Consider the following 14,778-nt stretch of genomic DNA (forward strand, 5'->3'; position numbering starts at 1 on the left):
ACCTCAAAGTTTACCAAATTTTTTCCCCCACCCCAGTGTAAAGGGACCACAGTGTTTTCACCAATCACACAGACATAATAAAATATGTACCAGAAGGTATATTACAAGGATAGAGAAATGATCAAAAACATTATGCAGCATCCATGTAATGAAATGCTTTGCAGCTATTTAAACCAGTGAAGTAGATCTATTTGTACTGATTAGGAAAGTATCCATGATTAATTGAAAAGAAAAAGCAAATTCCAGGCCAGTTTGATTTCATTTTTAAAAAGTAAATTTATAAGTCTGTATAGCTAATCTGTGTAGCATAGGCTCTTCTGGAGGAAAGAGATTAGAAGGTTGATATGGAGGACTTTGTCTTCTTTTTTATGGAATTTTAAATAGTTTTTGGATTGTAGGTAACTTGCTTTCTTCCTAGTGTTTTTCAGTATTTTCAAATAATTTTAAGCTAACAAATAAAGCTATATTTTTAAGGCATTTTCCTCAAAACTCGAAAGTTTAACAGTATGATCTTACCGTTTTCATAAAAATACATGTTTTCTAGAAATAAAAATATGGTCATTGTAGACTTGCCCAGTTTGTATATTTTTCTTCATGGGCAACATCCTTGAAGTTTTAAAATTTTAGGTGTGAAAACAAAAGAGTTCTATAATCTTGGAAGTGGGAAAACTATTTTATATATCAGTCAGAATTGAATTCTGGACAACTGCAGTTGATTCCTCTATTTTCTATTTCTTTATTATTATGAACATGAAAAAACCATTTATTAAAGGTGTAGAACTTATATGGTGACTATTAAGCCTATAATACAGGCATGTACTACAACCTTGCTTTTGATTATTAGAAAAAAAAATAGGACTTCCCTGGTGGCGCAGTGGTTAAGAATCTGCCAGCCAATGCAGGGGATGTGGGTTCGATCCCTGGTCCGGGAAGATCCCATGTGCCACAGAGCAGCTAAGCCCGTGCACCACAATTACTGAGCCCATACGCCACAACTACTGAGGCCCACGTACTCTAGGGCCCATGTGCCGCAACTACTGAGCCTGCGTGCTGCAACTACTGAAGCCCACGTACCTAGAGCCTGTGCTCTGCAGCAAGAGAAGCCACCACAATGAGAAGCCCGCACACCACAACAAAGAGTAGCCCCCGCTTGCCACAACTAGAGAAAGCCCACGTGCATCAACAAAGACCCAATGCAGCCAAAAAAAAAAAAGCAAATAGTATAATATTATTAAGAATAGATACCAGCCATTAGCCATAATGTGACAAATTGGAGATTACATTCTTATGAAATCATTTCATTTGGTTAGGAGGTTATGTCAGGCTTTTAATGAGGAATTACTTAAAGAATGTTTATGATTATCTCCTCTTGGGAAAAACTCATAATTTAGTTTGGAATGGAATGCATTATATAGTAAATTAGAGAATATTTTATACCAGTCAGCACCTCATGTCCATGAAAGTATTTTATTTTCTACATATTACTGAACTTTGTAATCCTAAGCAAGATAGTTAGGTTTGGTTCTGTGAATGGGTCTTCACTATGCAAAGGCCCTTGCCTCTTATGTAACAAAGATGGCAGAGTAGGACAAGTTCCTGCTTCTGATAGACAGGAACAGGCTAGGGTGCATTATGTAAACTCTGGACTATAGCTATAAACACCAGTGCTGAGACCCTACCTTGCCTCTCTAGCCCCTTTCCCCAGAGCGGGCTTTGTGGATGACTTATGGACAAGGCATGGTCCTGAAGGAGCCATTAACACCATGGAAGTAGCCATTTCTGTCTACCCTGGGGTGGCTGTGTGGACTGGGAAAGATGTCTACCCAGAGGCGGGGCATGAAAGAACAGCAGAACAGGAAGTTGGTGCCACTTCCTTCATACCTGCTGTTGTCACTAAATCAACTCACCTGAGAAAAATATAAGTCCCTGATCTATTTCTTTTAAGTCATGTGGATAGGATAGTCTGCCTTTGGTGTCTTTAATAGATTTAGAATCTGTCTGGAATATGTGGGTTTTAGAAATGAACTAGAAATATGTGGGCTCATATCCCTAAGAAATTTTAAAAATTGCTATAATTATGTAAAATCTTCTGCAGTAATACCATAATGAGAGAAAAATACTGGCCCACAGTTCAACCTGCTGCTTGATAAAACAGTTACTCTAGTATTATTGAGATAGATTATTGAGATAGACCCATTTCTATAAAATATCATGGGAATCTCTACCTTCCCTCAAAATGGCAGAAAAATTGAACCTAATATAAAACTAGATACAACATTTAATAGGTATTCAATAAATATTTGCTGAATTATCTTATAATTTGTCTCTTCATTTTCTGGAGTCTGGACCTGTTATAGGTTTGGTAGGTTGTAGCCAAGCTTACTGGACTGGAATTTCAGTAGGCTTAGTGGTGCACTAGGAGGTGAACATTTTTTCTCATACGGTAATAGGACCAGTCCTTGAGCACTGACTTGGCCTCTCCTTTGTGGCAGAACTTAGGACATACCTCTGTGAGGAAAAAGAGAAGAATCAGGGAACCCCATCCACTCATTTGTACCATTATATCTTGTTTAATCTTTGCATTTCTTTTTACTCTTTTCATAGTAAAATAAAGTGAAATCAAACTTAGTGAAGTCTAGGTCATCAGTCTCAGCAGTCTTCCAACCTAAGTGGCTTTGTGGGCATACACAAAACCTAGTATTCTTCTGAATACCTGCTATAATCATCAGGAGATTTCTCTAACCTAAAAATAGATTTAAAACACTAGATTATAGGGAATTCCCTGGTGGTCCAGTGGTTAAGACTATGTGCTTCCACTGCAGGGGGCGTGGGTTCGATCCTTGGTCTGGGAAATAAGATCCCGCATGCCACACGAGGTGGCCAAACATAAAAAACAACAACAACAAGAGGAAAAAAAAACCCACTAGAGTGTAATATGAAATAATTTTATCAATTAAATAATTTTCTATTAAGTTTATAGAAGAACTTTTCCTAATCCTGTATAGCTAAATATACTCACTTTATCCTCACAATTCCAGGCAAGTCATGTATTTTGTTTTTCTAAATTAAAAATCAAATAAGTTGTGTCTTCTTCAAATTTGTGTCAATGTCACAAATAGATTTTAGGGTCCTAGACCCTGAGGGTGCCTCAACAAGGTCGATTTCCACCTTGTCTCAATGGCTTTGGGGATGACCCCAGCTCCAAGGTGTGCTTGATTTGTGTAACTCAGGCTAATTCCACTCACCCTGGCATAGTGATTGCTTCAGATAAACCTATCTAGTTCTGAAAATACACGTTGATAAAGGTGAGAAGTTCTCTTTCATAATTAAGAAAAGGATCCAAAGACCATTAACATAATCTTGACAAGTTGGCTAACTTTAGCAGTTCATATTTATTATATTAGCCTGTTTCAGAGTGTGAACTTTGTAATATAGTCCTCTTTAAACACCGTGTAGAATAAGTGTATTGATTAAGGTTGGAGACAACAAAGTAGAAGTACAGAAAGAGTGAAAAGTTTTGGAGAAGAAAGATCGTATAAATGATTGTTTTAGCTGCAAGCAACTGGTAGCGGTCATTTTCTTCTGAGAAGAGTACTAAGGTGGAAGGAAGATTTACCTTTTATCATATATCCTGTTCTACTTTTTGATTTTGTATCAAGAATTTTGTATCAAGATACATTTGTATCAAATGTATCTTGTGTATACATTATCTAATAAAAAGGAACTTTGAATTGATGGTGTTATAGTCATCTGAAAAGTTCTCTGGACACTTTTATAGTTCTCAACCTCCTAAATTGCTGCCTTGCGCAAGTGACAATAATGTTACCGAGCCAATGCCCCTGGGTGTTTGTTTATTTCAGTTGTCAGTCTGTAGTAGTAGGTTTGTAATGATTCATGCACATTGCCTTTCCTTCTTTAACAAGTACAACCATCATCAATTCTCACATTCAAAATTATACTCTTGCCTCTATTTTTTAAAGAAAACCTCATCTCAATCTGACCATATTTAAACTCTCCAAGAATGCTTATGTTTAACATTTTTGAATGCCACCGTGTCAAATTTTGACAAAAGCACAGCTGATGCTAAAACGATGACATTATATTTTATTTAAAACTTCAGCCTTTATTCTGAAAGTATAATAAATACAAAGGAGATATGATCAACTAACATCAAATAGCTACAGTTTGGAAGCAACTAATTTGTAAGTTAGTTAAGAACAGGAAATATTTTTAAAGATTTCTTTATGCCTCCTACAGTATAGTATCTTGAACATAGAAGGTACTTAATTAATAGTTGTTCATTGGACTTGATGAACCAAAGATTCTAACATCAAAACACCAGAGGATTCTGAATACACGCTTATTTTAGGTAATTGTGCTGTTAATGGAGGTGAGGTGGTAACATTAAATGTGCAGCTGCTGAGATCAAGTTTCCTCTGCTACTCAATGTGCGCAAAACAACTCAACAAATGTTCTGTATGTTTCAGGTATTTCTAACACTTTTTGTTATGTTATTTTAACTTTTAGTCACCAAAATTAAACTCCTAGCCACAAAATTATTTTAAATATGTAGTGTGTCTGTGAAACAAACTCAGAAGAATCCTAAATCATGATGTAATACTATACTGATTTCAAGTACTAACCACCCTGCCTGCTTGCCTTCTTGTGTATGGTTTTATTTACATATTCTTATTGTATTTATTATAATTTAATCTTTGTTTTAAAAAAATTCAGCCGTACTTCTTACTTAATGTGTGTTACCCATGAGCTTTAAATACACAAAGATGCTGGAGTCCCTTATGAACTTCCCTATATCCATGACAGATTATAAGAGATGACATAGTAGTATAGTAGGGTCTTTTGGTATTTTGCAAAACACACCCATTTAAATGGCTTGAAGTGAGAGCTTTTATGTGACTCAGTCCATGCTGTAACGTGTCCTGTTATAGGATGATTCGGAATACACATAGATATGTGTAAACCAACACCAAATATCTTTCAGACTCAAGGCTGTTGGGGTTATTATTACTGGTACTGATGTGGTTTTTATTACTAATGTGATTAATGTGATCATTCTCTCAAATATTCATGGCTGAGTAGAACAATAGATGATCAGCTTTCAGTGCATGAAGAATGTGCTTTGGTTGGCAGACACCAGCACTACCTCACCCAACATATGAAATTTCTTCAAAGAAATAATCTTACTATTTGCTAACAAGTTAATGGGATTTGTTGTTGTTATTATTGACTGGTATTCTACAGTACTTCTATGAATTTTAAATCAATACTCTATTAATAGTTTCTTAATGATCATAAATGCATCAGAGGTTTTTTTCTTTGTTTTAATACCTGTGGTGATGTTTGGCCCACACTGACCAGCACTAAATTCTGGTAAATTACCACTGGCCAGGATGTGATCTCTCTTCTTTAGAGTTCTGGAACTTTAATAATCACAGCTTTCAAATAACTGGTTTACTCTAGCCAAGCACTTAGTAGGTCAGTGTGTGTGTGTGTGTGTGTGTGTGTGTGTCTGTGTGTGTCTGTGTGTGCTAGAAGATCACTTTATTAATTTTTAAAATATCAGTGTTTCCATCGGCTGGATTACCTGTATCTGTTATCTGGCACCCATTCGCTGGTACCAAAGTAACCAAGAAATCATATAATGTTGCTTGGTAAATATGAAGCAGAGTTAGGGGAGTTTGGTAGTTAAGAGAGATTTTCCCTTCCAGCTGTGGTAGGTCCAGATAAATGAGCCCTCCTTCACTATCAAACATACCTTTCCAGCCCCTGTCCTCTTATCTACCATATGCAGAATTTCTCTTTTCTTTGTATAAATTCTAGATGAAAATCCAGTTTTGCTTTTCAATTCTGTTTTCTATTTTCAATATGCATACTTAAAAAGAATCAGTGACACTCCTTTACTAATTCAGAGTTTAACATGAGAGTCATGAAGCAAAAGGAGGCTCTCGTGCTTCAGCGTGGGAGTGGTGTTACATTTCAAGTGCAGCTCCAAAAGAAATTCCAATCTTTTTTTTAAAAAAAGATTTAATTTTTTATTTATTTTTGGCTGCTTTGGGTCTTTGTTGCTGCACGTGGTCTTTCTCTAATTGTGGGGAGCGGGGGCTACCCTTCCTTTCGGTGCCCGGGCTTCTCCTTGTGGTGGCTTCTCTTGTTGCAGAGCATGGGCTTTTGGCGTGCTGGCTCCAGTAGTTGTGGCACGTGGGCTCAGTAGTTGTGGTGCACAGCCTTAGTTGCTCCGCGGCATGTGGGATCTTCCCTGACCAGGGCTCAAACCCGTGTCCCCTGTATTGGCAGGCAGATTCTTAACCACTGTGTCACCAGGGAAGTCCCCCTAAAAGTCTCTTGATTGCCACTTTCCTCCTAGCTTCTGGAGCACAAGCCACGTGTTCCCAGAAGCATGCCGTCCCCTGAGAACTGTAGTTCTTTCTAGTCCTTTCTTTTCCACTCCTAAGGGACGAAGGAAGAAGCTTAAGTAGGCAGTCCCTGAATGTTTTGTGGAAGCAGTTTGGGGGAAAAGGAAAGAAAGAAGCTGTGCATCCCCTATGTTAATAATTTTAATCTTGTCACATATACAAGACAATAAGAGAGCCCCATTATTTGTGGGGATTATGGAAACCACCTTGATTTTAGAAAATGTGATGCAATGATTATTTACACTCAAAGAAGTATACCTACCTGACCTAAATAGTCTGTCTTTTTCCTTAAATACCAGTTAGGGTCTCTCTTCACCAGCAGTCCTCTGACTAGTAACTTTAAAAAATTTTTATGGTTGAGGGTGCTTCAATAGCTGAAGAGGGAGCATTGTATGAATTATGTCCCTCTCACTTACATACCTTCATAGCCTTTGTACTCTGCATACAAATCTGGGAAAGAGCATTTCGTCCTATTTATTTTTAGCTAATATTTAAAAATTACTTCCTAATCATTTTTTCAAAATACTTTTATTATTAAATTGTTTTCATTCATGAAAATTTGAAAATAAAAAAAGCAGAAAAAACCCATTTATATTTCAGCACTCAAAGGCAAGCAGGAACTGTTCTCATGCTCTCTTGTTCTCTCTCTCCTCTCCTTTTCTTCCTCTCTTTGTCTCGCCCTCCTTTCCTTTCTCTCTTAACATGCCTTTATGAACCCACAGATGGAACCATATTATAAATACAGTTTTATTATATTTAACTTAATTTATTAATATAACCTAACCTTAATATAACCTAAGCATTTCCCACTTATTCCGCATTTGTCTATTTCTTCGAAATAATATACTACATTTTAGGAACTTTCCTTTAATTAGGCATTTAGAATGTATTTTTCCAGTCTTTTGCTCTCATACTGTGGGCACCAGCTTTCCTGGAACACCACCAACATAACCTGGTCATAAGGCAAAGCTGAATGTATTGCTTCCCTCTGTAAAGGAGACCATTCATTACCTTGACAGAACCTTAGGAGCATCTCAGAAGGATGAGGGCAAAGTTGGGATATTTATTAGGCTTTTTGGGGGATCTGATGTAAAGTGGGTCTTTGAATAAGAGAGCTTGACTAAGACAGGGTAAGAATCATATAGTAGTTAAGGATTGATTGGAGGACAGGCCAGGCAAAGGCTTTGAGGCTAAGGTTTTGGAGACTGAAAGAGAAAACCAAGGTAAGAGTCTACCACAAATATTATCTTGGTTTTTGATGTAGAAGTGTTTCTTTTTAAATTACTGCATTTCTTTGACTAGTTGTAAGGACAGTTTTGTAACTTATTTTGGGGTAATTTTGTTTTTTCATTTGAGAATTACTGGCTGATATCATTTGCAATTTTCTTACTGATTTGTATGAACTTTTTGTAAAGTTAATGAAATAGCCCCTTTCTTGTCATTTTTGCTGTTAAAATACTTTTTCCAGTCCGCTACTTTCTTTTGTATCTCAGTTAATTTATCTAGGTGCATATGTATAATATTTTTATATTTTCAATATTATGTTCCTTTTGTATTTAATAAGCTTCATCAGATGTTTGACAAATCTTTACCTTTATTATCTAAGTTTTTTTCTTCTTTGGTTTTGATTTCTTAAGGTTTTAATATTTAATCTATTTTAATTTTATTTGCAAATAGAGGATGAGTTGAACACTTAAATTGGCTTCTTAAAAAAATTCACAAATTGCCATTATTTCCTTAATATTTTTCTCCTCTCTCATTGATTTGTAATTCCTCCTTTGTCTTATATTAAATCCAATAACAAGGTCTATTTCTGTACTCTCCATTTTCTTCCATCAATGGTCTTTTATTCCAATGTTACCACTATACCTTTAAGATTATTGTTATTCTATTATATAAGACATTTGAATTATTGGTAACACTATTTTTCCCCATCATTGCTTTCTATTCTCACCTAACCATAATATATGATTTTCAAGATCATATTTTTTTAAGTTCTGATATAAGTATCCCATTAGAATGTTGACTGGAATTATTAAATCTATGGGGAAAACGGAAAACATGAAGTTTCAAGTTAACAAAAAATGATTTTTTAAGAAAATGGCATTTTTTTTGAGAACCTTCTAAAAAAACTACTAGGCTTTTAAAATATGTTTCCTTTTTATTCCCCAAATGGCACCTGCTGTGCAGTTTTACTGCCAGCTAGAATGTTGTTCTCAACTTCCACGGGAGGTTTTTTTTTCACTCAATCTGCAGGCTCTTTTTTCTATTGTATTTGCCAGCATGACATGTACGGTGAAGTATATTTTATCACATATTGCGTATATACAGAATTATTGCATGTGTATTACATACACACTGAGTAAACTGTATTTACATTGATTTTTATATTCTCTGGACAGTTTTACTGTAAATAAATACAACGTTTTATCACTTCGTTTACTTTTTCCTTTTTAAAAATTTTACTTATGGTATTCTTTTGGCCTTTGATTTTGGTCAGTGACCTTTAAGAAAAAACAAGAAGAAAAATATATTTTACCCCTTTTCTACTATAACTAAGGTCTCCACAGGCACTGTCTTAAGTGTGAACTGGGTCACTGCTCGCTGAGGAAGGAGTAGTCTGAATATAGCTCCATCGAAGGAAATTTTAAAACATGCCTTTATACTGATACTTACAATTCTAATTCAGCACATCAAGGCTATTTCTGGTCTTCTCCCTTTCCATGTATGTAAGTACCTTCTCCAACAGTGAGAAATCTGGCTCTCATTATTTTCAAAGCTAACCGCTGATTGTTTCAATCAATTTATTTTCTCATTGTATCAATCTCCCAATCTCAATGTCTCCTTCACCTACCACGTCCACGCAACCACCCGCCATCCCAGTCCTGCATGTTTTGGTGCTGGTGTGCACACTGCGCACCGCTGAGAGCCTCCTGGTGGCTTCCCCCTCCCTGCTTTATACTCCATCTCCTTGGGCGCTGGCGGGTACATCCTCCTTCACCTCCTCGTCACCCTGAATGCAGAAGGGAAGGGGAAAATAGGCAAAGATTAGGAAGAGAAAGGAACAGGAAAGGAAGTGAGCAGGAAGGGAAAGGAGGGAAGAGAAAGGAGAGAGTCTAAGGTTTTCATTTGAATTTTATGAGAAAGAGTGAGTAATTAGATCTTTAAATAAACAGTACTCCTGATGACTCCAAAGGTTCTGGCAATAAATGAAACTCCAGTACTTGCAGCTTACCCTGTGTAAAATTTTCTGTCTTACAAATTTGTTATGTTGTTTGAGTGCAGCATTTGGGCAAGGAGCACACTTTTGGTTCTTCCTGGCTAGTGTTTCTCCTTGAGCTCTCATTTACTGAGGCTTGATTGTTAGGTGGACAAGGGAACAACAGCTGGGCTGCCATAGTACAGAGGCTTTCTTCTCTAATCTGCTCTGGAATGAACTAACCTACACTCAAGAATTTGTACTCCCTGAAACATTTTCCCTTCTCCCCTCCCTCCTTCCCTCCCTCCCTCCCATCCTTTATTCCTTTGTTTTTTAGGCAGAAAGACATTCATTACTTGACACAAATTATTTTTTTAATACATCAAAATAAATCAAAGATTCTGTTATATCCAGTAAGATGAGCAAAAAGTGTGACTATGTGGTTAAGAACACACCTTCCAATGCAGGGTACGTGGGTTTGATCCCTGGTCGGGGAACTAAGATCCCACATGCTTCAGGGCAACTAAGCCTGTGCGCCAAACTACAGAGCCCACTCACTCTGGAGCCCACGTGCCACAACTAGAGAGCCCCCGTGCCGCAACTGCTGAGCCCATGCACTCTGGAGCCGGCACACCACAACTAGAGAGAAGCCTATGCACCACAACTAGAGAGAAGCCCGCGTGCTGCAACAAAGAACCTGGGCACCGCAATGAAAGATCCTGCATGCCACATCTAAGACCTGATGCCACCAAAAATAAAAATAAATATTTTTTAAAAATAACATTAAAAATATTAAGAAGCTTGAATTGCAATTTAATAATATAATGAATAATTTAGTTGACCTCTTTGGGGTCAACTAAATTCATGTTGCCTAAATATCTATATGAAAAACTATGGTAACATCCATTTTTGCTTGTTTTGTAATAGCGTTTTGAGGAATTGTCAGTTTTAAAGATAGTATCAATATATGCTATATAGTAAAGTTACATTTTAGACATTGGCATAAACAGTATAGTTCAGTTTCTAAAGATAATTTCCCAATTGTTACCATATTCTACAAGGTGTATAATTTTATCTTCAGAATATCTATGTATGTAGTCTAATAAACTTATTTTACTGTGGGTGAACAGAAAAAAAAACAATGTCTCTCTAACTTAGTGCTAAATTTAAAGTCGAATTGAACTTAAAATTAGGTTCAGTAAATAAAAATGTTATTTTAAATAGTCTAAGTTATAGATATACATGGTAGTTTTTCAAAAATAAATAAATGTATTTATTTATCTTTGGCTGAGTTGGGTCCTCGTTGCTGTGCACGGGCTTTCTTTAGTTGCAGCGAGCAGGGGCTACTCCTCGTTGCAGTGTGTGGGCTTCTCATTGCAGTAGCTTCTATTGTTGCGGAGCACAGGCTCTAGGCACGTGGGCTTCAGTAGTTGGAGCACGTGGGCTCAGTAGTTGTGGCTCACGGGCTCTAGAGCGCAGGCTCAGTAGTTGTGGTGCACAGCCTTAGTTGCTCTGTGGCATGTGGGATCTTCCTGGACCAGGGCTTGAACCCTTGTCCCCTGCATTGGCAGGCGGATTCTTAACCACTGCACCACTAGGGAAGTCCTACATGGTAGTTTTAAAGTATCAAATGGCTCTATAAGGTGAAAGAAAGGTTGTTATCTGCTGTTCCACTGGTCCCACTCAGAATTTCCCTCCCCAAAGGCAAGTACTTTCAAATCTTCTAGCTGTTTGTTTCTGATATTTGCCTCCATATATCTAAGAAACATACCTAAGCTTTTTATTAATATTTAAGTTTATAATTTCTATTGACTTGCAACTATAAAAGATGATGATTAGCTCCTTTATCCAAATACACCCTCACACAGACAGATAATTCCTGTCTTTTTATCCTCCTGCCATTTTTGGTTATATAATATTATTTGTTAACTCAATTTCTAGTGTTTAAATTACTATAACTTTATTCATGTGGTATACCAGGATTATACTTATTTTCTTTTATAATTTATGTATTTAACTTAGAGTTTAAAATGGTTTTGGTTGCTTAGTTTTCAATACATTTTAACCAAAGTTACCCCCAAATTTTGCTAGAAATAGAATTCTCAGCACAATGTGTTCAGATTCCACCCCCACCCTCTGCCCCAATTTATTAGTACTTGTTCTTCTTAGTGATAGACTTCCTGGAGACCTGTATCTTCCTGTTCTCATCTCCACTGGTTGTTTCTGGTCTTGGACTCAACTGTCAACCTGGGTTTTTTACTTCACTGCTTTCTTAGGGATTCACTTTCTCTTTCTCTTTTTTATCTGGATCCCACTCTTTCTCATTCTTGATTTACTTCCTTGTTTGGTGGAATACATCCCTCAGTAGCTTCTAGGAAAGGGTGTAGTAGCCAGCCTCCAAAATGGCCCTCAGTGATCCCCACTTCCTGGTATTCACAACCGTGTGCAGTCCTCTCCCAACAGTGTTTGAGAGAAGTGATGTTATCTCACTTCTGAGATTAGGTTATAAAAGATTATAGCTACTGTCTTGGGAACCTGGCCTCTGTGTCTCAGATTATTTGCTTTGTGGGAAGTAAACTGCCTTGTTTTGAGCAGCTGTATGGAGAAGCCCATGTACTGAGGAACTGAGATCTCCTACCAACAGCCTGAGAGGAACTGAAACCTGCCAACAAGCACATGAATAACCATGGAAGTACGTTCTTCAGCCCAAGTGCCACCTTCACATAACTGCACCCCTGGCTAACAGCTTGACCTGCAATCACACGAGAGGCCCTTAGCTAGAACGCCCAGCTAAGCCACCCCTGGATTGCTGGCCCACAGAAATTGGGAGAAAGTAAATATTTGTTGCCTTAAACTGTGAAATTTTAGGGGAATTTATTATGTAGCAATAGATAACTAATTCAAAGAGTGAATAGGAGATAAGATTTTTGAGATATTAAAGTCTAAAAGTGTATTTGTTCTATCCTTGTACTTGTTTGGAAGTTCGGCTGTGTATGTAATTCTAGGGTAGAAATGAATTTTCCTTAGAATTTTGAAAGCTTTGCAGCTGCAGTTGAACAGCTCTCAAACATCTTGAACTCCTGATTCTTTTCATATATCCTTCTTTCCCACCCAGAATCTCTGTACTGAAATTTTATGATGACATATCTTGGAATGGATCCATTTTTATTTATTATACTGGGGGATATATTAGTCTCTTTCAATTTAGAAAGTTGTGAGAAGTTTTCTTCAGTTATTTCTTTGAAAATTTTCTCTTTTTCTTGTTCTTTCTCTCTGGAACTCTTTTTTTTTAATTTTTAATTTTTTTGCGGTACGCGGGTCTCTCACTACTGTGGCCTCTCCCGTTGCGGAGCACAGGCTCCGGACGCGCAGGCTCAGCGGCCATGACTCATGGGCCCAGCTGCTCCGCGACATGTGGGATCCTCCCGGACCGGGGCACGAACCCGTATCCCCTGCATCTGTAGGCAGACTCCCAACCACTGCGTCACCAGGGAAGCCCTGGAACTCTAATTTGTAGGCTGTTGAATCTTCTACACTGATCCTCTAATTTTCTTAATATTTTCTCTTCTACTTTTCATCTTTTTTGTTTTTTTTCTATGCTCTGGATGATTTCCTCAACTTTCTATTGCAGCTGTTCTATTGAATTTTAAAATTCTGCTGTCTTTTCCTTCCTCCTGATCTTTCAGATAATAAGAACTTTATTAGGTAGATCAGAATAGAATAAACTTCCAGGGGAAATATTATTCATTGGTTGCAGGCAAGGTGTTACAGCTACTCAGTTCATCTATTCTATGAACATTGTTCAAATTTGGAAATGCCCACCTCCCGGGATAGCACCAAAGATCAAACATCTGCTGTTGAAGAATGTATATAAACTCTAATGCTCCAATTAGATAATTGATTTAGATTCTTTTTTTTTTTAAACAAGTCTAATCGTATATTGTTGAACAAAAGACTACCGTCATATGTGGGTTGATGAATTCAGTTAAGTCCTATAGGATTTTAGGCAGCTGGGAAAGTATCAGTTACTGTTCTACAATACATTTACTATTTTTCGTGCTTTTCATTTCTTCATGTAGGTCTGAGGTTCCATTTGGTATCATTTTCCTTCAGCCTGAAAAATTTCCTCTAACATTTCATGCTGACAAATTCTGTTGAGTTTTGTTTTATCTGAAAATATCTTTATTCCACCATCATTTCTGAAGGATATTTTCACTGGACATAGAAGTCTAGTTTTTTTCCTTTAGCAATTAAATGATGTCATTTTATTCTCTTCTTGCTTGCATTGTCTTTTATGAGAACTCAGTGATAATTGTTATTTTCCCCTTGAATATAATGTATTTTTTTCTTCTGGTGCCTTGTAAAATTGTTTTTTGTCTTGAGTTTTCAACAATTTGACTATGCTTTGCTGTGGTTCTCTTTTTTTTCTTATTATTGAGATTTTTTCTCAGTTTTACTGAGGTGTAATTGACTTACAACATTGTGTAAGTTTAAGGTGTACAATATAATGGTTTGATACATGTATATAATGCAAAATGATTACCACAGTAAGGTTAGTTAACACTTCCATCACCTCACATAGGTATCTTTTTTCCCTTTTCTTTCTTTCTTTCTTTTTGTTTTTCCAGTGGTGAGAACATTTAAGATCTACTTTCTTAGAAACTTTCAAGTTTGTAATACAGGATTGTTACCTATAGTTAACATGCTGTATATTAGATCCCCAGAACTTATGCATCTTATAACTGAAGTTTGTATCCTTTGATCAACACCTCCCCATTTCCCCCACCTCTCAGCCTCTGGTAACCACCATTCTACTCTTTTGTTTCTATGAGTTTGGCTTTTTTTTTTTCTGCAAGTAGACTTATTCTTTTTTTATAATTGAAATATAGTTGCTGCACAATATTATATAAGTTACAGGTGTACAATATAGTGATTCACAATTTTTAAAGGTTATCCTCCACTTATAGTTATTATAAAATAGTGGCCATATTCTCTGTGCTGTACAATATATCCTTATAGCTTATTTTGTACCTAATAGTTTGTACCTCTTACTCCCCTACCCTTATCTTTTGCCTCCCCACTGGCCACCACTAGTTTGTTCTCTATATCTTTTTTGTTATATTCACTGGTCTGTTGTATTTTATA

The sequence above is a fragment of the Phocoena phocoena genome, chromosome 12 (assembly GCF_963924675.1).
Source record: "Phocoena phocoena chromosome 12, mPhoPho1.1, whole genome shotgun sequence".
In the NCBI taxonomy this organism is placed as follows: Eukaryota; Metazoa; Chordata; class Mammalia; order Artiodactyla; family Phocoenidae; genus Phocoena; species Phocoena phocoena.